Genomic DNA, 24,652 nt, shown 5'->3' on the forward strand with positions numbered 1-24,652 from the left:
GTCCTAATCAACCATCAGCACCAGAGAGTGCATATCGTTATCAGGCATAATCAGTGGGAGCTACAATTCTGGACCCAAGCCGGCGCTGAATCCAATCAGGCGCCCAACTAGAGCAAAAACAGCACCGAACGAGGCACCAAGAACGCAAAGGTGAAAATGCAAATTAAATCCGAAACCCGAACACGCGCTAACGAGGACGCGGCGATCGAATCTGGTCTGCAGCGTTCGCGGATGGCGGGATTAGAAAGTGAGAAAGTCTCGGGCGTCAACGCGTCGGTAGCTTGGTAACGTAGGGGTTTAAGAATCATCCCGACGTAATGATCCTGGGCCCCCGTGCATTCCAGGTGCATCTTTCGCCTCTCGAGAGAGTGGGTAAATTTGAATTACTTCGCGCGTTTCGTGTCTAGGATCTAAGGAAATGCAACGGTCGTTTGGAGGAAGGGGTGTGCGCACCGACAGAAACGCTCGCTACCATTAGCATCGTAATTGAGTGCCAAGCGTTCGGAAGGAACTGCGAGACTGCGTTGAAATGTTGCAGGTGCTTCTGTTTGCTTCCATTAGGTGAGTACGATGGCGATAAAGTTATTCAACGCGAACGCATCACTAGGTCGTGAAGGGTGAAGCAATCAAAACGTTCGTCGATGCAGCAAGGTGTAGTAAACATTGACACCAATAAGTCAATCATGGTTTTAGCCTGAAGAGTTCATCATATGTCCAGGGTCTTCACAGGAGAGCTTCAAGGATTTTTGTCTACATTGAGTTAGGTTTAGAAAATACCGATAGTCCGATAGTTGAAAGCTATACCAGAACAGACCTTGTTATGTAAAACATACCACATTTAGAGCTTCTAGTACAGCTCTTGTGTACAACAAAGCGATAGATGCAGACAATAGATAAACTTTTGCTATATTTTGCTGAGTAGCTCCATTGCTACTCCTACACAAATACGACTCCAGCTTGAAAAATGAGCTCCAAACGCAACCTGTTAAATCATTCCGCAGCTCATTCCAACTTTCCAAACACTTCCATTTCACCTGAACCGGGGGGATAAACCGGCGAGACAAAGCAAATTAAATTTGCAAACATTTTTAATGAGTTTGTAATTGAATTCAAAAGTGTTGAAGTACATCTACATCTTGTGATGAACTTTCTTGCACGATCTTGAAATTAGGTCTTCTCCATTTTCCCCACGGCATGCAGCGCAGGTGAAACCCATCCAGGCCCCGGGAGCGGCCCTTGTCGTTGAGCACAAGACAAAGAGCGAAAAGGATTGATGTGCTTCAATCTTACCGTCCCGCATGGGATGCTGACATGCTGCAATCGATTCTGGCTGTCTAGCTTGACGGTTTTACAGCTGCACGCCCTGAACGTTCCCGACCGAACCCCGTTCAGGGCCAATAAATCTGCCTGGATCATGCGGGTAGTAGTGATATTCGTGACACGGCGGCGCCGAATGCACCAGCGTACAATTGGAGTACACGTGTAGTTGATTAAGTTGTGCTGAATGTACGGGTTCAAGGTTTGGAAAGGGGTTACAGTGAAGCACAGGAGCTTTTCCCCGAGGGCCACCGCTGTTGGAGACATTGTGAGCGACAGTGAGACCAAGAAGTGCAATCTAATTTATTCGCAGATGCATTTGATTCGTTTGAGTGAGCTTTGATTGAGTCGCTGTTTGTTGTAGGATAGCTTTTTTAGATAGATTTGGAGTTCATTTGTGAAGAAGACTGCTCTCTCACTAGGGCCACTAGGTTAATAAAATAACAAATAAAATTATCTAATAACGTAGCGAAAATGAAAAAGATTTTACTGTTAGAATAAAAATAAAACATCAGAAAAACTGAAATTCTAACTAGATTGAGAAACTGCAAAAAAAACCCCATCTTGATGAAAAAGTATGATACAGATTTCTCATAACTAATTCATTTTCGTGCATCGTATTCGGTTCAATTCCACTTAGCCGGATGATTTGCCACGAAAAATGAATAAAACGTTCACGTCAGCAGCAGACCCAGACCCAGAGGCTCACTCACAAAAAAAAAACGAAAATATAAAAAGACAACCTCGAATCAGCAGAACCATTGAAAGGAAACCCATCTTAATCATTTTCAGTTTTGCCGACCCGTTTTAAAAACTTTCCATTGGAAAAGTGGGATTCATTTTCGAAATTTCCCTCAACCTCTCTGCTTCCCCCCTCCTGAGTCAGGACTTCCATCACTGAATGGGTTGCGATCTGGGCGCAAACCAGTCGAGCACGATCGCTTCCCTCCCCCTCATGAACACTCTTCCGGGCGTGAAATGAACAATCGGTGGAACGATGGAAAACGGAACCTCGATGAAATACTGTCAGCACGTCACCGCTTCCCTGAACTGTGGCTGGGAAAATGAGCATCAATCATACTTTTTCACACCTCATTTCAGGTGGCTTCCATTGTGCAGACGCGTCCTTCGGGGGAAGGGGGCCTTGTCGGGGCCAAAAGCGAGCAGAAGGAGCACACAAAATGTGATACGCTTCATACAGCTTCATTCTTCCTTGGTTCCTGCGAAATAAGGCATCTTTTAAAGCGTCCCCCGAACGATTGCACAAGAACCGGCAAGTAAGCAACGCAAAAAAAAAGAAGAACGAAACCGGTCGGAGAAAATCGGTATTCATATTTTTCATTTCACTGCCAGTGACAGCGAAGATGCATTTAAATTATTCACAACGGCAGAAGCAGCACATTTCACTTTTGGCCGCCCGTTTTCTAAACCAGCAAAGCGTTTTTGAGTGTGGTTCTTTTTTTTCGGAGCTTTTTTGGAAGTAGGGAGTATTTTTTGGAGACGTTTCTCTTTTATTGCTTTGCTGTTTGATGTACGATTCTTGAGAAGTTTGGTTTGACAAATTTAAAGGTTATGCTTACAACGGAATCCTTTTTTCATATGGCTAGTGATCATATCGTGGATGAAAGTCATTTGTTTAAAACCGAATCTATTCAAACATTTAATAATAATCGCCAATCGAGGCAATTGTCTGCTAAATTCATCATAATTTCTAAGAAAACCATAAAGGATCGGATCTATTGTTATTTATTATTATTATTTTTTTTCTAGTAAGAACGGCCTATCACGAATTAAAAAACTGTCAAAACTCAATGCTACAAAATGCAAAAATGCGAATATTTGTTGAACATATAATACTTATTGCCACGCGTGTCCAAATGAAAAAATAACTCCAAAATTCTCCTTAGAAATTTCACCAATATTTTGAGGTATCTAAAAAAATCTAAAAATGAGTAGCTGAATTTAAATCCCCTTTTTTATAAATATGCGCAAAAACATGAATGGCTTTCTTAAGCAGGCTGCAAAACGAGAACGCCATAAGAAATAACAATTCAAGATGGAATTCATCCATTTAGGAAATCATTCACCTTCTTAGGCACTTCATGGTAGAATCCTTAGCTTCGCATTGCCCAAGGTTAGAGCAATCTGTTCCTTCGTAAACCTGGCAGATAAGCTACACGGAACAAAAGCAGCAACAGCAAAAAAAAAACACTCAATTTGGCTTTATTGTTAATTCGCTTTAAATTCCAGCGTGCGGCATTTTATGCCTGCTGCCTGGCTGATTTCATCGGCTTCCAACGAAAACCCTTGGCAGTACACGTGCACCAATCAGGCCGAAGAAGCTACAGCTGCTAAACCGCGCCTGTTCAACTGCTCCCGACGAAACGCGCACCGGAAGATGCAATGAAATGAGCATAAAATTACTGACGAACTCATCGCGTCGATTCAGCGAAACAATTTCCCAACCGGATCCGGCCCTTGCCCTCACTCACGCGCCAAAAAGGAAGGCTGCCCCTTCCGGCGTGGACAAAGGCACCGGGAGTGACCGGTGGAACGGTTCGCAATGGTTCGCAATGGTGAAATAAATCATGGCTCGCAGCACTGACCAGAAGTGGCACCAGCAGCGGCCGCCTTGTTTGGGAGCCCATTTTGTTGTCGTTTTATTTTTCAGTTCATGATACAAAAAAAAGTGGGAATCATCTTTGCGAACGTCCCGCCAGAGAACTGCGACTCTGCAAACAACGGACGGGGAGCTTTTTGTCAAGCAGGTCCAGGAGGTGTCTGAACTGGTGAACCATTTTCGAATGAATGATAGATAATAAGCGGAAAGTGTGCAAAATGACAACCGTTCGGGTACGGTACCGTCGCATAAATGGCCATCCCCGGAAGTGCTCACTTGACGGGCCTTGGGCAGGAATATGAGGCATAAGATGACGACGGTCAAAAGCGAAGCGTAATTGCTCGAGAGCGTGCTTGGGTTTGGTTTGTAGTACCGTTGTGGCCGTTTGGTAAAGATCGACAAAGGTTGTGTTGGAATATTCAGCAGAAGCAGTTACTGTGTGCTGGCCAGAGTGTGATTTATGATAGTTTCTGGCAATGAAGTAAAATGAAGCTTTAAGTTTATTTAAATAATAATTCAAAAAGTTCATTCTGCACTCTTAAACATAGCAAGACTTAAACCAAAAAGAATTTTTCTAGAAACAAAAAAGCCATTGTTCTCTATAACAAAGTAAAATACATTTTTTAATGCGGATTGCATACTTTGATGCTGAAAGATAAAATGAGTAAAAAATATGCAATCAATACCACAAAGCGCCTGTCGTTAGGCAATGTACGACACAAAAGCTGCTTATATTAACATTAACAAGGTGATCATTAATGGTAAATTAAAAACCAGACAAAGACGCAGTAGTTGAACACGTTAATCTCTTATGCTAGATAATTAAATTCCCTTTAACGTACCAAGCTAAAGCAACGAGCTGAAATTCAATTACGAGTTCTATTTTATTTAAGCCCTACGTTTTGCCACACTTTCATAGCAACACCACGACACTGTCCACACACAAAGCGAAACGGCCTAATGAAAAATACATTGTGTATTTCAATGAAGCGGAAAATTACCACCAGCGATGATTACGCCGCACGGGTCAGGACGGATTCAAATGAAGCTCTCAGTGGCGTATTTAACGGTAAGCAAAGTAAGCAATTGCGGGGGGCCCCGTCAATGAGGGGCCCCGGAATCTTTAGTCCATTATCCATAACAGTTGATAGAATATGGCACTGTATTAGCAAGGAGGGCCCCGTGGGTGATGGACGTTGGGGCCCCGCGCTAGACGAACCCTAAGCACCCCCCCCCCCCCCCCCCCCGGTAGCAACCAAATTTAAGTTGAAATGTTACATAATCAAAGACAGATGCCGAGTACCCCCCAGTAATCATGTACAAAGGGGCCTCAACACTTCTTACTGCTTAGGGCCCCCGACACTGTAAACCCGCTGCTGGAAGCTCTGGGTCCTGGGTGTGTGATTGAGGAAAACTTAATCAAACAAAAAATATTAAAAAAAAGAATAGATAGCAAGTGGTTTTAAAATGAATCGAAAAAAAAGACGCCAGAAAAATGGCGACAACAAAAGGCAACTCCAATCAAGAGTATCCTCATTCGCAACGGAAAGCAGAAGGACGCATGTCCAAGCGCAATGGCGCACTCCTGGCACAAATGAACCATTTAATCACTGAAACGAGCTGTCCTTAACCACTTTTCCGCTTTTCTATCAGTTGGTTATCCGCTCTTTTTCCTTCTCCTCAGCATACCGCTGTCCTATTTCTTCCCTCAACTTCCAAGCTCGAAAGCTTGTAGCGTGTCTATTTTTTGTTCGCTCTCTCTCTCTCTCTCTCTCTGTCGAACGCCATCGTCTCTGGACTGAAGGACTGCATGGTTTGAATCCTTTCTTTCATTCAAGTGCTCCCATTGTTTCTCGGAAGGCGGGTTTCTCCCATTCCCGGAACGGGCGGGGAAAAAGTGACGCACACTTTGGTGGGCTTCTCAGAATGCGTTTTTCAGCTCGATGGTTCGCTGACAGGCGCGCACGCTCCCGCTCCGGAAAACGGAAACGAAACAACTCAATAATCGAACCGTTCGGTTCGGTTCCTACGAGTGGGAAACCGCTGGGACGCCATGGCAATGGCAGCACACTTCCCAGTTCCTAGCCCGAAGAAATGGGGCCGCCTGTTAGCCGTAGAATCAATACACGGGGCATTATAAATAAAGCTTAAATATAATAAATTCAAGCTCATCGTTTTGCGCCCGCATTTGGGGTGTTTTTCGTGGTGTGCGAGTTCACCGAACATTTGCTCCATACCTCCTCCTAGTTGCCACTTGGACGGTTTCGCATCGGTACAAAAACGCCCGGGAAATTCGTCCCTGGTTGCTACCGGATTATCAGATTATATTAAAAACCACCCCTGTCGACAAGAAATGCTTTCGGGCGGTGAAACATCGTGAAACATCGTTTTTTCCACCTCATTCTTCGGTGGTTTTTGTCTGTACGCAAATGCTTACAGCGAATGAAACCTTTCCCGCTGCTGTGTGAGAGCTTTCGGGCAGAGCATCTTTACGACAAGGAGCGATGGTGATTCGCGGTGGAGCGGCAAATGGAAGCGTGTGGCCACTGAAAACTGTAACTGTGAAGGGAGCCGAGAAATTAATCAACCGAGGTTTAATTGAAAATTTATCTCAGTGTTTGAGACGCCCGAGGGCCCACAGAGGGAGGGCCAGCGGGACCAACACGGAAGAGGTGATGAGAATGCTTTGTACGAATGCTTAATTACACAGCTCAAAAATTAATAGGGCGATACCGTAGAGATTGATTGCATTGATTAAATATCACGGGAATGTGTCAAGTTCTTTGGAATTATGTTTGATGGTGCTTCCGATGTTGCCGTTGTTTTTATGACTTCTTATTCATCGATATCGCAATATCGCTGATGCCATTACAGGTTTTATTGACCTTGAAGCTGAACAACATTGTTTTCTAGTATGCCATGAATTCGATTACTTAATTTATTACTTACAATATTTATCATTTATAAGCACTGAGTAGCTTATCTCTGTCCATTGAATGAAATAGATAAACAAAAAGGGTAAATATGAGCCTTCAATATTCAATAGTTTCAATCCATGGGGTCCTTTCCATTGTAAGTTCATAGGCTGAAATATAAGCCTGTCAGCTATTTGCTTAGTAAAGCAGTTTTCGAGCAGCTGTCAAAGTGGGTATAATATACAGGTGGGCTTATCCCGAGATGTATGTATTTAGAAGGCTGATTTTGATCGCTTGTGCTTCTGAATGAAGATTTTAAGAGTATTTTGTGGATTTGTCAAGCTACCGCGATAGAAAGCGTATTTGAGCAAATGTTCAAAGTGATGTTCAGATTTGTTTATAAAAACATGATATGAGACCACCTTGTCTACATACGCTTTGATTATAGATTCTACCAATAGATTCTCTCTGATGGATCTTAGGGTAAATGAAAATACGACCCTGTTTTGACATTTGTTCGAGCAGGTTCTCGAATCTTATTCTAGCTTTGCTGAAACAATCTAGACTGAAAACCGCATGCTAGTTTTGTGTGTGGTTTTGTATGGAGTGTTGACATGATTTTAGGCTCCAACTGTCAAACTCCATTTAAAAAAAGCTGACTAGAATCGTGAAGGGCCCCAATATTTACTTTTACTTTAACTGAAAACAGTTTTTGAAATAATTTTCTTCTATTGCGCTAGGAGATATACGACAGATGAAAGAAAAGTCTACACTTTATCTTAAATCCAACGATGCGGTCTCTGTGATGTTATCCAATCAGTAGGTTTGCGTTAAATTCTGATGTAACAATAGCAATAGTTGGCCATATGTAGGTCAAACAATAACAATAAATTTCTGTAGCTAAAACAACGGCAAACGAAGGCAAACGTATTCCATTTTTGTCAAACATTTACAGTTTTCTATAAAAACCTTCACAATCACCGACGATTTCAGAACGCCCAAGAGCAATAACGCCTTAAGTTCTTTCCCTTCCTACCAAACCAGTTTTAGAGCCAAGAAGAAAAAAACATGAACCCACAAATATATCGATCCTCAACGGTCGATCGTTATCCCGCGCGGACAAAAAATACAAAACCAATAACCTGCCAATGATTTCCTAATAAACTGCGCGCTCGTGCTAATGATTGCATCGCATCCCCGTGGACTCGCCGGCTGGGGCTCAAATTAGACCTTCCTTTGGACGTAAAGTTCCAAATTTATAACCACTATTCCTCAGCAGCGAAGACCTTCCTCTCGGTTACCTTGCAGCTATCGATACAGGCGCCACTAAAACTTGAGCTAAAATCTATCCCGCGAAACAGGTCACGGTGCGCCGCCCTCGGGTGCTCCCGGAGCCGGACGGATATCGGATCCCTCATCATCATCATCATCGGCGAACCAACGCAACACCGTGGTATTGGTTTGATTTTATCCACCGCTCCGCGGGGACGCATTTGGTTGACGCGCCTTTAGTTTGCTTGCTGAGACGCACCAAATGTCCCGCTTCCGTCTAAAACTCTCCTCGACGGGGTACGGTTTTTGATGAGGTTTAAAGATGGATGCGATGTGATAAGCCACATACTGCTGCCAGAATGGAAGAGGTTTCGCAAGTCAGACGAGCCAGATGCTTTTGTTGCTGATCTGCTGCTGCTGCTGCTAGCAAACGACGCCCCGGGTGTCGGTGTGTCTTAAAGTATCCGTCGAGCATCTCGGTCATAAAGTTCCAGCCCGCGTCCGAGAAGAATGTTCCTCCGACGGGGGGGCGCCCCTGATGGGCGATTTACGCCGATTCTAATAAAGATCCAATTAGCGTTCTGGCGCGGTTGGGTTTCGCATCCTCGGTGGCTGACTCTTCTGCTTGATCGTAAATCGTAACGGCTACCAAGGAATGCAAAAAGAGCTAAACCGAGCGACGAAAGGCATCTTAAGAGGATCGCAGGAATAATGGAAAAGTGCGATCGTAATTTTGGGAATATGAAAATTGCTACGGTGCTGCGGAATGCAGTTGCGTTTGCAGTTGTGCGAGTGGATTTCAGATTGATAGTTTTCAGAGTGTTTGTTTTGGGAGAAAAGAGGAGGAATTCTTTACGATCCCTATTTTATTGTAAAATATGTTTCAAATTAAAGGTAGCCGAATCGTGCACAAATCGAAATGCTTTCTAAAAAGGTAATGACAGCAGCGTCTATTCACTAATAGCAATAAACTTCAAATAGGTCCTGCACAAACCAAATAATTTTTTAAATGTGCACAAAATAAGCAAAAACATTAAATCTTCACTTCAACCTCAAATCAAGTTAACAAAACAACCTTTCAAAAGGATAAATAAGATACACATCTTTTATTGCACACTTCGTCAAAATAATAACAATATTTGTGACATTAATGGGCAACACGCCAAAGCATAGCAAAACAAACGAGCAATTCTGGTAAATTATTACTATCACAACCCCAAAGCAGACACTAAAAAAATAACACTGAAGCGTCAGTTGCAGGCAAATTTATGCTACGAGTCACCGACCAAATTTGCATGATCAAATGTTTGCTCGCTGCAAAATGCATTTAATGCACCGGAGCACAATTTTATTGTGCTGAGCAAACGCCGTGATGATTATTTGTTATTTTATCATTGACGAAAGAGGCGGGAATAAAAAAAAACACCGGCCCGTCCCGATGCAGAAAGATAACAATGGTTAATAAACAAACCCCATGCTTTTCACCAGTACAAAAGGGTAAAAGTTTTCCGAGTCCTTGTTCCGGTTGTTGTTTTTTTTTTTATGCGGCAATCAGAGCCGATCCTGTGGCGAGGAGACTGAGGCCATCGCAGCAGCATTCGCATATTTCACAAAAATCAAGCAGAAAAATTCTGACAAACAAATGTTTCACGAATAGAAAGCCGAGAACAGAAAGAGAGAGAGAGAGAGAGAGAGAGAGAGAGAGAGAGACAGAGAGGGATAGAATAGGGAAAAAAATAACACGATCGCTGTGTTCTACTCATCACCCAACACATAAACACACATAAAAAAACACAGACAGCAAGCGCAGTAGCCCCAATACTAATGAACATTATTTCCGCTACATTTCTCAGCTGGAAATATTTAATGCAATGCAAATTCAAACCAACCATCGAGTTGTGGCTGAAAGTCTGGAAGTTTGTGTTGGGAGAAGAATGGAAAAAAAACAACATTCGTTCCTTTGCTAACCGGTGGCATAAGAGCCGCCACTACCGGCCAGACCAACGGATAAAGCTAATGTTGTTAGCTGTTTAACACACGCACACACACACAATGGAACAAAAATGTGCGAAGGAGAGCGGACGAACATTTGACTCAATGTTTGTACAGATATTAATCAATTAGAAGCCCGACTGCCGGTTGGTTTGAGAGGCGTGGGATACCCTTTCCTTGGGTCGTAACCGACAATGATTTGTGTGGGCGAGAAATGTTGATGCGAGATGCTTAAATATTTGTGAAAATAAGACTAAAGAAGCTATGAGACCCAGAAGCAGTAAGCCCATTTCTAACATGACGAAAATTAGTATGAATAGTTTAATTAGTATGGGGTTTACTGGCATGAGATTTTTAATGAATATTTTGACTTCGCGACAAACTTGTATGTTTTTTATGTTTTTTTTTCACATTAGAAATTTAACAAGAACTGCTAGATTTAGTAAATTTTATTAAGGTAACGCTGTGGGAATTTAAAAGGTGAACAAAATTTCAAACGAAAGCCCCGTAGGCAAACAAAAAATTTTGTCTTAAAAGCTTCGAGAAATAAATTATGTCAGTAATTTGATGAACATTGATGATTAATTATTCTTGTAGAGACTTTTAGTGTCTGTTGCTCTGTCTGTTATTCGTAAAAGAACGGCACTCACAAAGATGAGAATTTGAATATTTATTATGACAATTATTTTGCTAAAAAATAATGTCATTACTATTCCTGATGTATTGCCTAAATTCTGCCTGAAATTGGCGATTTGTTTGAAACTTTTTTTGGACAAAAGTGTTAATATTATTTATTTCACGAAACAGCCCTATCTCTAAATACATGTTTTGTAGATTAGAGAACTCTTGTATGAAAATAAATAAAATATACTAAAAGTTATATTCATCCCTCCCGATCGATACCATTTTAGCCGACACGTAGCGATATTATTTAATAAACTTCCCCGACAGCTTTCCGATCTGTGCAATATTTCATCCTCCACCACGGTGTATCATCACGGTATCATCACCCATGACCGCGAGTACCCGAGACACCCCCGGGAGGCATTTTCCGCCAGTTGGACCCAGCCAACGATGGTGTCACGTACCACCTTTCCGTTGGGTGCCACCCAAAGCACCAAAGATTAACCGTCGACTGTAATTCGATGAAGTACCATTTCGTGACTACGGTACACTCGCCTCAGCACGAAAACAAGGTACCGCTTCTCAAACGAATCTTCACACAAACAGGATGGGTAAAAAGGTAAGGGTAAGGACACACAAAAAAGGAACAAACTCGCGTTTGTGAGAGATTACGAGCTTCGGAGATGAGCAGCAGCAACACAAACGACGAACAACAAATTTTCCATATCGAAAGAACCCATAATCCATAAACAAACACATCCCTCGGCGTGCATACAGACCACAGGGTGAATCTGTTGTTTTTATGCTTCGTTCTTTTCGCCATTTTCTTAGATGTCATGTTGGCTTCATTAAATTTCCTTTATTTTTCTCGCTTCAAACGCGAAGTGGTAGGAAATGATGTGGGATACCGGTTTGCCGTTTGACACACACACACACACACACAATCCATATCAACCGGATGGAGCGAGTTTAGCTTCAAGCTTTGCTAACTCCGCCTAGCGCCTGTGAGGTGGTGGGTTAGGGTTTCTGCGAAAAAGGGGTAAATATTTTGACGTCATTTGGGAAATTAGGTCGCGGTACGACCACGCGCACTTGCTGGATGATCCCCGGTCGAACAATTAGTAAAGCCCAATGTAGAGAGAATACGTAATTTGCATTCAAACAAAAATACTGGAGCGTCTGTTTCAGGAAAAGAGAGTGAATATTAGAATGGAAGATAAATATTTATTAACGCAGCACGTTTTTCGAAGAATTTTTAATTATTGCCTGAACACACAGAATGTATGAAATTATTAACCATGCGTAAAGTATTCGTTATCATATGAGGAGGTTTGCTTAAGATATTCAAATCTATTTTTCCCAAAATCCTATCAAAATGGAATTATAAAGTGGCAGCGCTTTTCATCGGTGGAAAAACATCACGAACTCCACATTAGAAAAGAAGCATGCATGCTGATAAAAATACTCTAAGCTTAAATCAATTTCAGAAACACAGGAAAGAAAGCAGTTGTACCAATACATCAAGTCAGTGTACAACAAAACAAACCTAATGTTTCAACACATTCCTATTTTGCATAAACAGTAGGATACTTCCGCAAAGATTCGGGGGAATCCTTACTAGGGAGAAAGTTTCGTGACAATTATTCGATGCAGTGCTGGAGTATGTAACCGCTCACCGAACAGTAGCGTATGAAACATTCAAGGTAATCGCATCAAAACTAAAGCACTTTAGCGGTCACTCACTAGAAGTTTGCCTCCCTATAGCGCTGTGTAAGAAACTTACTTTGTGCCACAGTGCACCTTAATAAAAAAAAGACCACCGTCTACAGCCCATTGTTCATCGATTAGGCCTGAGCTCTACCGTACAATGTGTGCTCACGGTAAGGTCACTCGCGAAGTAGTTCACCCTTGATCCATGCCTTGCATGTGGTGCTTTATGCTTTTTTCTCTATTGCTCCTGGATCCCCAGCACAGATTGATGATGTCACACACATACGAACCGTGCAACAGTGGTTGGGCACGTCTCAAAAAAAACCCTCCCCTTAAAGACACGCCTTCGACGCCTGGAATGGTGCGCGGTAGTCGAAGAAACGAGACCAAAGCTGCTCCTTGAGCAACCCGGAAACAAGGTGTCCAGGGGCGGCTATGTAAAGGCAATTTGCATACGAATATAACACTTGTAGTTTTATTTCTTTCTACTGCGTCGATTACACCGTTGACAGCAGGTGGGTATGTGGGGACGCTTCACTTTTCACCTTTTTGGGGCTCCAGTTTGGCTGGCTGGCTGGGAGAGACATCATGCTGAGCGCCGTTTTTCCTTCGCCGGAATTTCATCACACGCTACTGACGGAAACGGAAGCTCTACCACTACTACATCACCGCAAGCAGCGAACGAACGAACGGTACTGTTTGGAAAGTTTCAACCTGTCCGCAAGCGTACCTAGTGCAGGTGGAAATAGTTTTGGCATACCTGGTTTTTTTTTCGTTCTTTCGTTTCATGTAAAATCATTAAAAAATTATGCAAATTTCACCCTGTTCGCTTGCGAACTGAAACTTCTGTTCTTCAGTTTTGTGCGCTTTTTTGTGGCCTTATTTACATTTTCCATTTTCCGGCGTTGCCAGCTGAGTGCGAAGCGTGGAAGTTAATGCCATCCAGTAAATGCTCTTTGAAGTTGCATCATCATCATCATCGTCATCTACGAAAAGCCAAAAAGTCACAGACACCACATCAGAGCAGAAGGCGAAATCCGAAAAGAATGGATATCAACTTTTGAAGCATAACCACCAGCAAAAAAAAAAAAAAACAAAATCAAAACCGCAACCGAGTATGAAGCTGTTCTAGCGTATGTTCATTGTGCTTGGTATCCTAGTTTGGAATAAGAGCACTTTAAAACTCGTTGCAATTAAATCAAGCCACACATCGCCTCCTGCCACACGTCTGCCAATCTGAATCCTACAACCTTCTTTTCTTGCGGACGTACTAAACAGGGATAACAACTTCCTTTTGTCGTGCGATGCTGATGGCACCATTTGATACGCACCATAATGTGGGCGCTATTTAGGCTTCCATGATTCATTAACTGTGGAAAAGCGATACATCAGCATATCTGCAGGCGTAAAACAGTCAACACCAGCCTCACTCTGGGATGTACTGGAGTGGACAGAGAAAAGAAGAGAAAGAAAGACGGAGAGTAAAAAAAGACACACACACACACACACACACACACACACACACACACACACTGGGTCAGTTGTGCTTAAATGCAAAAAAAGCACCAACCAAGCATTCGCCTTTTCCTCGCATCCCAAGGCACAGTGTAATGAAATTACAGCACACTTCCTGCCCGGACCGGCAGGCCCAAAACCAAACCCACCCGCTACTCGCCACAATCACTGCCAGCTGAAAAGAGCACACGGTTCGCCTGGTTCGGAAAACGCGCGGAACATATTTCCTACACCACTGTTTCGGAAACAACGCGGCGAAAAATAAAGAAAGCAACAACAAAAAAAAAATACCCCCACCCGAACCTCTACACCAGAAATCCGTAACATAACGTTGAAAACCATCGTCAGGTCAAACAATCTGACCCGGAGGGGATCTGTTGTTGTGGTTCTCTCGGGTAGCTCTGGTGGGTGGTGTAGAAGCTGTGCTTGTTTTTTTTTTGCCTCTTGCTCTCCTGCTCCTCTTGCTGTTCTGTGACCGTTTTCCCAGTGGCCGCCTTCGTCCATCACGTTGATGGTGTGTGCCATTTTTCCGGTCCGAAGCGCGAACCATGGAAAATGCAAATACGCTTGAAATAATCTGAATGATGATAGCGTTCGCCCTAACCTACTGATGTACCGGGGGCGGCAACACTGGGACTTTTGTGCGCGGGAATGAATGAGGAAACGCTCCCCTCTCTCTCCCAATCTACTACCACCACATTCTACCATGGTGTGGGAGGTAAAGTCAAACACTTTCCCGCCAGTGCAAACCTAGCAAAGCGGAAACGAACGGAATCAACGGTTGAGAAACCTTCAGTTTGTGTGCCGATGTGAGCGTTTCAGAGAAGGGAAGTTGAATGGGTCAAAGAATCATGTTCCTGCTTTACAGAAACACGTACCCGGGTTTGGGGAAAAATCATGCGATGAATCCGACCTACATTTCTGAATCCAAATTCATGATCCAAATTCTTCAAAGTTCCCACACAGCTCAAGTTCCCCCATCAGCGTCAAACGATCCGGTTCGAAGGACCAAAATCGCAATCTAACCTTTGAGAATGCATACGCACGAAATGATAGAGATATCTGGCAGCTAACAATGTACTAGCAAAAAAAACAGGGAAAACCAACTTAACCTGAGCGGAATGCTTACGACATTATGGCAAAACAACGTCCCTAACGCTGGGGATTTTTTTTTCATTTTCATTTAAAACGCACCATGAAGACATTGATGCGCTGGAGCAAATTTCCCAAACCATTCCAAGCGCCCCAAAAAGGTTTTCACTGTTTACGGTTGCAAAGCATCAGGAAGTGGAAGAAAGGCGAAACCCCCTACACGGAATTTACACCCTCGAGATAAAACATTTTGATTCGAATATTTTATTCATCGTTCGGCTTTGTTCGGATGAGTATTTTTAGCAGCACGTCTTATCTTAACTGGATGCCGGGTAGTTGAATGACTAGGAATTGAAATAAAAACACAACACGAATGATAAAAAAAACAGCAGCAAAGGTAGGGAAAACAATCTTCTCGCTTTTGTTTTTTCCCTTCCTCTCTCGAGCTGGCTTCCTATAATCTCAATCATCAAAATAAACATCATCATTTTCGGACGGTTTGATGAAAGCAGCGCTGCGCTAAACAAAAGAAAGAACACCTTAGATAGGTCTTATCCTTGGCAAATCGACAGTTTTGGATGATTTTTTAAAGCGCAAGTAAACATTCCCCATGCTATTTATAAGGTAAAATATGGTCCGTTGCTTTTCGCTGCGATAAACACGTTTAGGTGGATATTATCTACAGCCCACACTGGCCCAACGTCTAATTGAACTGTTTAATGATGCTTTTTCGAGGGAAGTTTCGAGGGTGGCGTTAAATATGACATTTCTTCGAATTTACATTTTTGAGATTTCAGTTCCTGGAGTAAGGATAGTAGGTGCCAGGAACAGAAAGTATTTGGGATCTGTTGCAGAACTAACTAGTAAGCAAGTTCCTGGCAATCTAAAAAAAACTCTTCCTTTCAATCCGGATGTTTGAACCCCTGGAAATTCTGATACTTATCCGGCTAACTTTCTGTTGCTACTTATATTACATTTGCTGTGAATCATCAAACGGCGAATTTAGCAAATGTTTCAAGTGAAATAGTGAGTCAGATATTGGAAGATATTGGCTTTTCAATCAGCAGTTTTGCATTAAAATATAAAAAGAAAAGAATAAGCACTTGTTCAACTTAATTTTGACTATTCGTTTTGACTTATTGAACTATGTAATCAACTCGTATATTGAACTTTATGAAACGATGATACCAATCATTGAAAAAAACTCTTTAATTCGTAATATTTCTAGGAACTGTTTCGTGTCAATACAACAAATTCCACTCTACAATGCACCTGCTGCTGCAAAAAAAAAAAACAACTTTATTCGTTATTAATGCGCTTACCGGAGCGCACCGTTGGCTCGAATCCTCGGCAAATGCGGCAAAGGCACGCAAACAAGATCACCATGGCGTGTTCGTTAGCGAAGCGGTTCGGTTCCATCCCACTCAACCGCTGCCCGAGCGAACCCAAGCACGCCAATCAAACGGAAAGGAAGTGCAAATGTGTAACGAGATACGGTTGTAAAGCTTCGATAAAGAAAAATGGCTCCGGAAGCAAAGCCCGAGCCCAGAAGCGCCCGCGCCTGGTCGGTGGTGGTACAAACATTGACACCTTCTCGTCATCTCGTCGCCATTTTGCCGTTCACCGAACGCTAACTGGCGTAGCGGAACTTGGGGCAAGTGTGCCACCTTAAGCATTTCAAGTTATAACTCACTAAAACGTGTTTTTCAAAAGCCGATTTAAATCTCATAACCATTTTACATCTATTTCCTCACTTATAAATGAGTTTCGCTTGAAAAAAGTGCAAATAAAACAGTTTTTGAAGCGTTTTAAAAAGGGTCCAAAAAGACGTTGTTTTTTGGGCTATGGGGCAAGAGTGCCACTCGTATGGGGCAAGACGGCCACTTGGTTAAAATAACCGTATTTCTTAGATAATTGGAAATTATTACGTTTGTACCACTAGTGTATGCATTCCTACATGTATTTAGTCACCAATGAACCCTTTTTGACCACCAATTGTACCACAATATGGTTTGTTACTGGTCTGTTTTTCCGGAGTAGAAACCGCTCGTAAAAGCGCACCATTCCGCAGCACGCTACAACAATGTTTACATTTTTGACAGCTCGCGCCTGTGAAAGATGGTGGCACACTTGCCCCAAACAGAGATGGCACACTTGCCCCAAAAGTTGTAACTTTTTTGAAATTGAATTTTTCAGTGACAAAAAGAAAGTTTTTTTCAACTAACCCCACAAAAAATTTCACGTTTTCTCAGCTATACGGTGGTGTAAATATTTTCTCGGTTGATTGTTCGCATGATTTTTGAGAGCTTATTTGGTTGGATTAAAAAATTATAATATTCTGCTCAATTTTGAAACTCAATATAAATCAGTTCAAAACAATGGGGAATATCGATTGGTCTATATGAAATTCGGCTCAGTATACCTAGTCATTGGAAAGGAACCAACTGTATACACAATTGATCATTAAACTAAAGTTTTTAAGGAAAAATGCTTGGTGGCACTCTTGCCCCGTATGGCACACTTGCCCCAAATTCCGCTAACAATGGTAGCACATTGTGTGTATGTTTCGCTTTGGGGCGCATCTCACTACGCTGCCAGTCAATTGATCACGACTTCCGAGGCAGCAACACTTTGCATCGATTGTTCGACTGTACGGGTATGCCATATTTTTTGCCCTACGCACGTGCAAGCGCAAGATGAGTAGGAGCAGAAGCAGAAAAAAAGCCAGCAAAACACGAAGATGGAAAAATAATCGCTGAACGAAGAGCACAATACACAACCGGAAGCACAGGCTGCTGATGATGATGACGATGGGAGGAAGGGAGTAAACAAGGACACCAACGTCAAGATCCGGTTGCGAAAGGGCACACACATGCAATCGAACTAACACAGCACAGGACCTTCAAAAGGGGAGCTTTATCAACTATCACCGCACAGTATGATGCGTTTGTAGGTTCTTTTTTTTTTGCTCTAGAAAAAAAAACAGAACAAAAACAGGAATATTCATTTGCAACTTCACACTTTCTTTCTTCTCTATGAAAACACGTTCACACAGCCGTAGTGAAGGAGAGGTTTTCCTATCAGTGGAGCTTTATGCACGTAGGCAGAGAAGCTGTCAGTAGCTGTGTGTAATATGACGCATGAAAAGTGCAACCGTCAGACCTGCCGTTGCTGCCAGTTATTGTTTGCTAGCATTTATGGAGCAGCCTTGGCGAAGGCGCCTTACATGACTGACAGTTGCTATTTGTTTGGAGACATTGTGATATGTGTTCGTAGTTCGTAGGTCGTATGACACTGTTTGGAATGATTACCCAACGGGTTTAGTTCAATCTTGCAACTGCTGGCAGATAATAAGGACGTCACAAAAAATTCTGAACAAGTAATCATTTCAGGAGATCCAACTGCATTAGCATTAGGTGAACAAGTTTGTACCAAACAATTATGTATTGCAGGAAATTCTTTCTAGGCCTTATAAGGATTTGTTAACAAAATATTTAACAAAATCTGTATGGATTTTGCAAAAATGAAGGACAATCATTTGATTCTAAGTTGACCGCATAGCAAGATATAAGTGATGTTCATATTAGATTACTGGAAAATATAAGTCGATCAAAATACATAAGTGCTGGCATGATCACCTGATTCGTCATGCATCAATAGGAAAATAATAAATTTAGTCCATGACAATATTCGATTTGGAGAAAGGTACAATATCCCGTGTAAAGTCTTTGTAAAAGATGTTTTCATTCCGAAATACTGAATCGGAATAATTTTACTTATGTTGGAGGCAATCGAAAGCATTTCTGGGCAAGAAAAACACACATCGTGAACTCACTCAGAGCATTGATATTATGAACCGAGTTGCTGAGAATCATGCGTAAGCAGCATTCACATAGAAATTCGTTCGATACGCACAATGGCAAATTCAATCATTGCACAGAAATCTCATTTCCGGCCATCAAGCGATATCTGAGCATCCTGCCTGTCAAATTCGCTCCAGGTACGTCGGAGGTGGAGGTTGGCAGGACGATTGAAGTAACATACCCAACATATATGATCGACGGTTCATCACAAATTTGAAGACAACAGCTGGCATTGCTAGCTATCTCTATAGCTGTCAATTTTTCGTCCATACTCAATGAGTGTCAAAGACAAAAAAACGAGGGCTGGAGTTGGCTGACAGTAAAAACAGAATCTCCGTTTGGCTGCGTTAAATAAAATAAAATGACTTTTTTCCATTTACAACCGACACAACCAGAAGGAGCTGAACATTAATATAGACATATTTTCAAGGAGAGCCGTCGGTGCGTCAGTAAATTGAATAAAAACCCCGTAGTTACTATCTTCGATTGTAAATAAAGGGATTAACCATACGAGTTCAGCTTCCCGCTCGCAATCACGTTGTAGCCCGAAAGCAATGCTTTACTAGTCGTTATCAACACCACAGGCGAACGCAAGTCAATAGACCGCTGCATGGCATAGGTCACTTCGTACAGTGGCTATGGCGTGTCCATAACATCTGCGTGTGCACAGGTCCGTGCATTCGCTTTACAAACTTCCTGCTGATTGTAGCAAATGGTTCTGTTTGTTACATTTTTTTCCAGTATTCAGTATTCCTTTTTCCTTCCAGGCATACACACTTGCTGCGGGACACTTGGTCGGTCAAATCGGAACTCCATACAGCTGATAACCTACATCGCAAAAATTAACAACCAAGCGCACACCGAGGTCAGAGTGCCTGTGGCAAGAGCGGGAGATAATTAACGCACGCGAGGAGTCTGGCACCATCTCACCGACCGAAGATCAAGATGGTTGCGTGAGCTCGATCGATGTCGAAACAAGCTAAGCATGTCTAGAAGGTAGCTACAACAGCACGAAAAATAACACAATCGCATCAATACCATCGAACTGTCAAGCCGATTGACAAATGAGATAGAAAGAAGGATGGCCACCCTCCTCGATGACCCTCGGCGCTGGTTTGCGTTTTTGCTCAATGAAAGTGCTACCCCCTTTTTTCCCGAACGCTGGACAAATCCAATCCCATTCGCCAACTAGATCGAAATCGAAAGCCATCAGCGTTGAATGTGTGCCCCCCTCCTGAAGCTCCATCAATGAATTCGAAGTCTCATCAATCATCCCCGTTCTTATCGCATTAGTGCGGGCACCAGCGCGCGCGCACGCTCGGCGTAGTTGCAGTGATATCTCGCCGGGGGTGAAAAAGCGCATCAAGACCGCATCTGGTTGATAGGCTGAGCTATTTTTATGCCTTCATGATGCTGTTTTCGGGGCGTTCGAAAGACGGGGGACCTACATATCATGTGTTTCCATTTAGCGCTTGTAGGCATAAGTCAAAACAAACATTTCAATTTCAATGTTGCTCTCATTTGGCAAACTGATAAAGCGTAACATGGTTTCAATCGTAACATTACGTTCTCATTTTAATATAAAGCACTTCAATAGGCTGTTTGATAAGCATAAACTTTGCCAGATGCAAAAGTCTGGACAAGGAAAAACACTTGTACAACTGCGAAGGAACGATAAATATAAGAAGGTTGGAATAATTGTTGGTGCCGTGACCAGGATTGCACTCATTTAATTAATCACTTTCCAACCAAAGTATTCCTACGCGAAATCATCTATTCACGATCAAGTACCTTTTCCTCCCCTTGGGGAAAGTGTACTTGATGCTTAATGGAAAACCATCTGCTTATCATTATTCGCTTAGCCTCCTCCTTCGCTTAGGAAACAAGCCACAAGTACGCCCAGCAAAATGCTACTTATCGACCGTAAACATCAAGAAAGTATGACGCAACGCTAACTACTTCTACCCAACTTCCGACCTCCCTTCACACAAAAGACACCAATCGTAAGATGAAACAATTAGATATCAACCACCCTGTCGCCTTCTCCATCACACTGGCTGCTTCCACAGTTCCGGTGGCATGGGCTGGGGAAACCACAGCTTATTTCAATTTATCAAAGATTTTAACTTCCGGCAGCATGGGCAAAAGTTAAGGTCAGTACCTCCGTCAAGGAGCCGTGCCAGCCGGTCCGCACTCAGTTAAAGCGGCACTATCATTCTCTCCTGCAGTGCGCGAATCCCTGGCGAAAATGCTTATCCCACCCACTCACTGTCCCGTACGGGGAGAATGGTTTCCAAAGGCCACATTATTTGTCCATCAACCTTGTGTTGGATGAGGAGAGTGCGGAAGTTGATTATGATGGTGACAGCGAAGACGGTGACGATGACTGTTAGTTTAATCTCCGGAATTGTGTGGGATGGTGTTTGGTGAACTTTTGCTAGTCGGGATAAGTGAATACTGAAGCCATCGAGCATGTTTGTGAGTGTAGGTTTTCTTCATAATTCTATTATCCGGATGTATTGTTCGTTCATCCTTCCGGCTGTCATTGAAAAAAAAGGATCCTTTGCCAAGAGGATAAACTTTACGTTGAAATAAACGTTTACTTAGGAATATAGCGAGTTCTTGGTGCCATGACCAGGATTAAGCATAATAAGTGTACGTAGAATAACGTGTAAAAGTGTAATTTTGATTAATAGCCTCTCAAATCAACAATATTATGAGTAAATAAAGTAATTGAATGAAACTAAAAGTTCACTTTAAAGGTTCAATTCTTATGCCATCCATTTTGAAAAACACTATAACTAGAGAGGAATACTGTGCCACCCAACTGACGCATACATTCCTTTCGACTAAAGAGCGCAATTGCTATTTGGTAACACCCAAACTAGCAACCAAGACCACACGCCAAAAGGAACTCACATAAAACCGACCTACCAAGCCGCAACATTAGACGAAGGAGCGTTTCCCTACCGCCTAAGGTTGAAGTAAAGTGCCAGCGATCGTGAAAGAGTGATGACGGCAGACGCTACTTTCTCATTAGAAAGCAACGGGCTCCGATCCCTGTTTCTGCCGCACTAAGGAAGAATCGTAAACGTAGTGGAACCATTTCTCTATTTCACTCTCTCTTTTCTTCCACAGAACTCATCGTTAAGAGTGATGATAAATTCTCAGCAAACGGAATCATTATTCAAGATGAAAATGACAAAATGCCTCCTCGTTTTGCAGGCTCTTTGAAGCTTTGGACAAGGGGTTTTTGTGTTGCAAAAGAGTACGCTCGATCACTGTGGTAAAAACGTTCATCATCGCAGTGTTTTTATCGTGTCCTTTTTTATAGAGTGTTTTCGGTATACAGTTGGTGCTTTTTCACATCAGTTTTGTATTCTTTTCAATTCCTGCAGCAGTTTTTTCAACACAAAACATCATTTTTCGTTTGCTATTATACCCTAAAAGGCAGGTCTCGTAGTAGAGTCGTCAACTCGTACGACTAAACAACATGCCCGTCATGGGTTCAAGCCCCAAATAGACCGTGCCGCCATACGTAGGATTGACTATCCTGCTATGGGGGGAAATGAATTAGTCACTGAAAGCCAAACCCACAAGAGGTAAAGGCAGGCCTTGACCGACAACGGTTGTTGAGCCAAAAAAAAAAAAAATAAAAAAAAAAATAAAAAAAATAAAATTATACCCTAAAAACTCCGTCTTTTCATAACACTTAGTTCTATTTTCAAGAACCTTGCAACATATCATCCTAATAGAACGAACGGAATAAAATAAATGAAAGATGCATTTAAATTGATTAATTTATTCCCAAAACTTAAAAATATATGGTTAACAATCATTCATAAAAAAGAACCTGTAAAATGACAAAATCCAAAATATACCTGTTTCCAGTGTAGTATCTTTTTAGTTTCTTATTACATTTTTTGGATGAGCTGGGACCGAGTAAATTATGTACCAAGGTTCCGATGATTACCTGTAAAAAAAGATAAAAGGTGTAAAATGTTAGTTCCAGCGTGACTTACAAAATACATGAATGAGTTTAAACTGAGACTAATGAATAATTTATACAAACAATTATGTGGTACATTTCTTTGACATTTGCCTATGTAATGTCACACTACAAAATATATTCTAATATCATGCCTCAAAGAATGTGAGCACAAATCTACACACACACCCAGAGCAAAAGAAAGACGAACGTGCCGGCAAAACCATAACCCTCCACAACCGCGTTTCAATTAGGCTCGCCAGTGCTGCGCTACCCTTCCAAACCCACCCCCCCCCCCTAGGTTTGCTTTACTTTTCACCTTCACACCTTTCGCCCCATCGCGCATCGTCGGCGGCCATATTTGCCATATTTCAGCCGCACGCAATATTTCACTCACAAATGGAGCCTTTTTATGGCACTTCGCGGAATCGTTTCATGCATCCGCAAGTAGCCGGAATCGGAATTTGTCTGCACCGCGTTTGACAAACGATCGTGCGTCCGCAAGGTCTTCCAAAAAGGTATGGCCGAATGAAAATGGATGAATTGCCTTTTGTGCGAAAGAAAAACGGGGTTGGGCAAGAAACGAAAGAATAAATTAAATTGCTCCGTTTTATACCTGCTGTAACGGGCGTCGGGTTTTTATAACGTATTTTTTTCCTCTCTCTCTCTTCAGAATCACTTATCTTGCGCCATAACAGTTTCCCAATTGGAAATGGTTTCAATCTATTCAATTAAAATTGTGCTTTGGATTTGTTTTTTTGTCTCCGAAAGTGTATTACTAGCGGGAAAAAATCGTAATAAATGATTTCTTTGAGTGTTCCTTACAATCGAGATTATTCGGAAGCTTTCAGCATATCCCTCTTATTTACCATGATCTTTAGAAACCATGATCGGGATAACATCGATTTAAAAAAAAAACAATCCAGATTTAGCATTTTATAGCGATTTGAAGCACACTTAATCTAATGATAGTTATTCCATCACAAAAAAACATTGAACAATATTCAACGTGAAGATGTATCCAAACATTGCATTACTCTTTCTTGTATAAGAAAATTAGATAAAATGGTACGTCAATTAGAACAGGATATTCTGGACTCCATCGATAATAGGACATTGTCGTCATAACATTGACAACACTGGTCTGCTGATAAATAGATATGCGAAGCAAAAAAATATCTACATGGCTTCTTATCAATGGCTCAATATATCTTAAATCATTATTACAATTTACGGCGGGATCTCAGATCTTATTCTGATACTGTCATAACAAGAATGGTTGTTAAATCCTTTTCCACTACTGTAGAAGAGTTGGTCAACCAGATCACGCTGGTTCACCAGAATAGATCACCAGAACAGACAATAATCCGATGAAGCAATGTCGAAGTAGGACGTTGATTGGGGGAAAACTTCCAATTTCAGTGCTTTCAAATATTTTTTTCCTATTACCGTAAGTGCAAAACCTCACTACAGAATTAACGGCGCTCGCTTTCCCTCGGCTTTAGTTCATATGGGATCATCCAGATTGTGTCCATTGCTTTGGAGTAATGAGTCTGTCAACTGTCTTCCTCATGTGTTTGTGCAGGAACGTTATCGAGTCTCGCTTTTAGTTGTTGATCCTCATATCATCAACGCACCGTAGAATTTTCTTCATCTCTAAATCAAAATAAACCCTCAAAATTAACAAACCACTTTTGACGAGTTGCTTTTGCTAGGGCATGTTAACCATAAACTACCTTTAAAA

At 42.0% G+C, this 24,652-nt stretch overlaps 1 protein-coding gene across 8 annotated transcripts in view; it reads right to left on the reverse strand.

Moving 5' to 3' along the window:
• LOC1268642 (fat-like cadherin-related tumor suppressor homolog) overlaps positions 1-24,652 on the reverse strand; it is a 264,268-nt gene that overhangs the window by 129,260 nt on the left and 110,356 nt on the right. The window lies entirely within an intron of this gene.

This window comes from Anopheles gambiae, chromosome 3 (genome assembly GCF_943734735.2).
Source record: "Anopheles gambiae chromosome 3, idAnoGambNW_F1_1, whole genome shotgun sequence".
Lineage (NCBI taxonomy): Eukaryota > Metazoa > Arthropoda > Insecta > Diptera > Culicidae > Anopheles > Anopheles gambiae.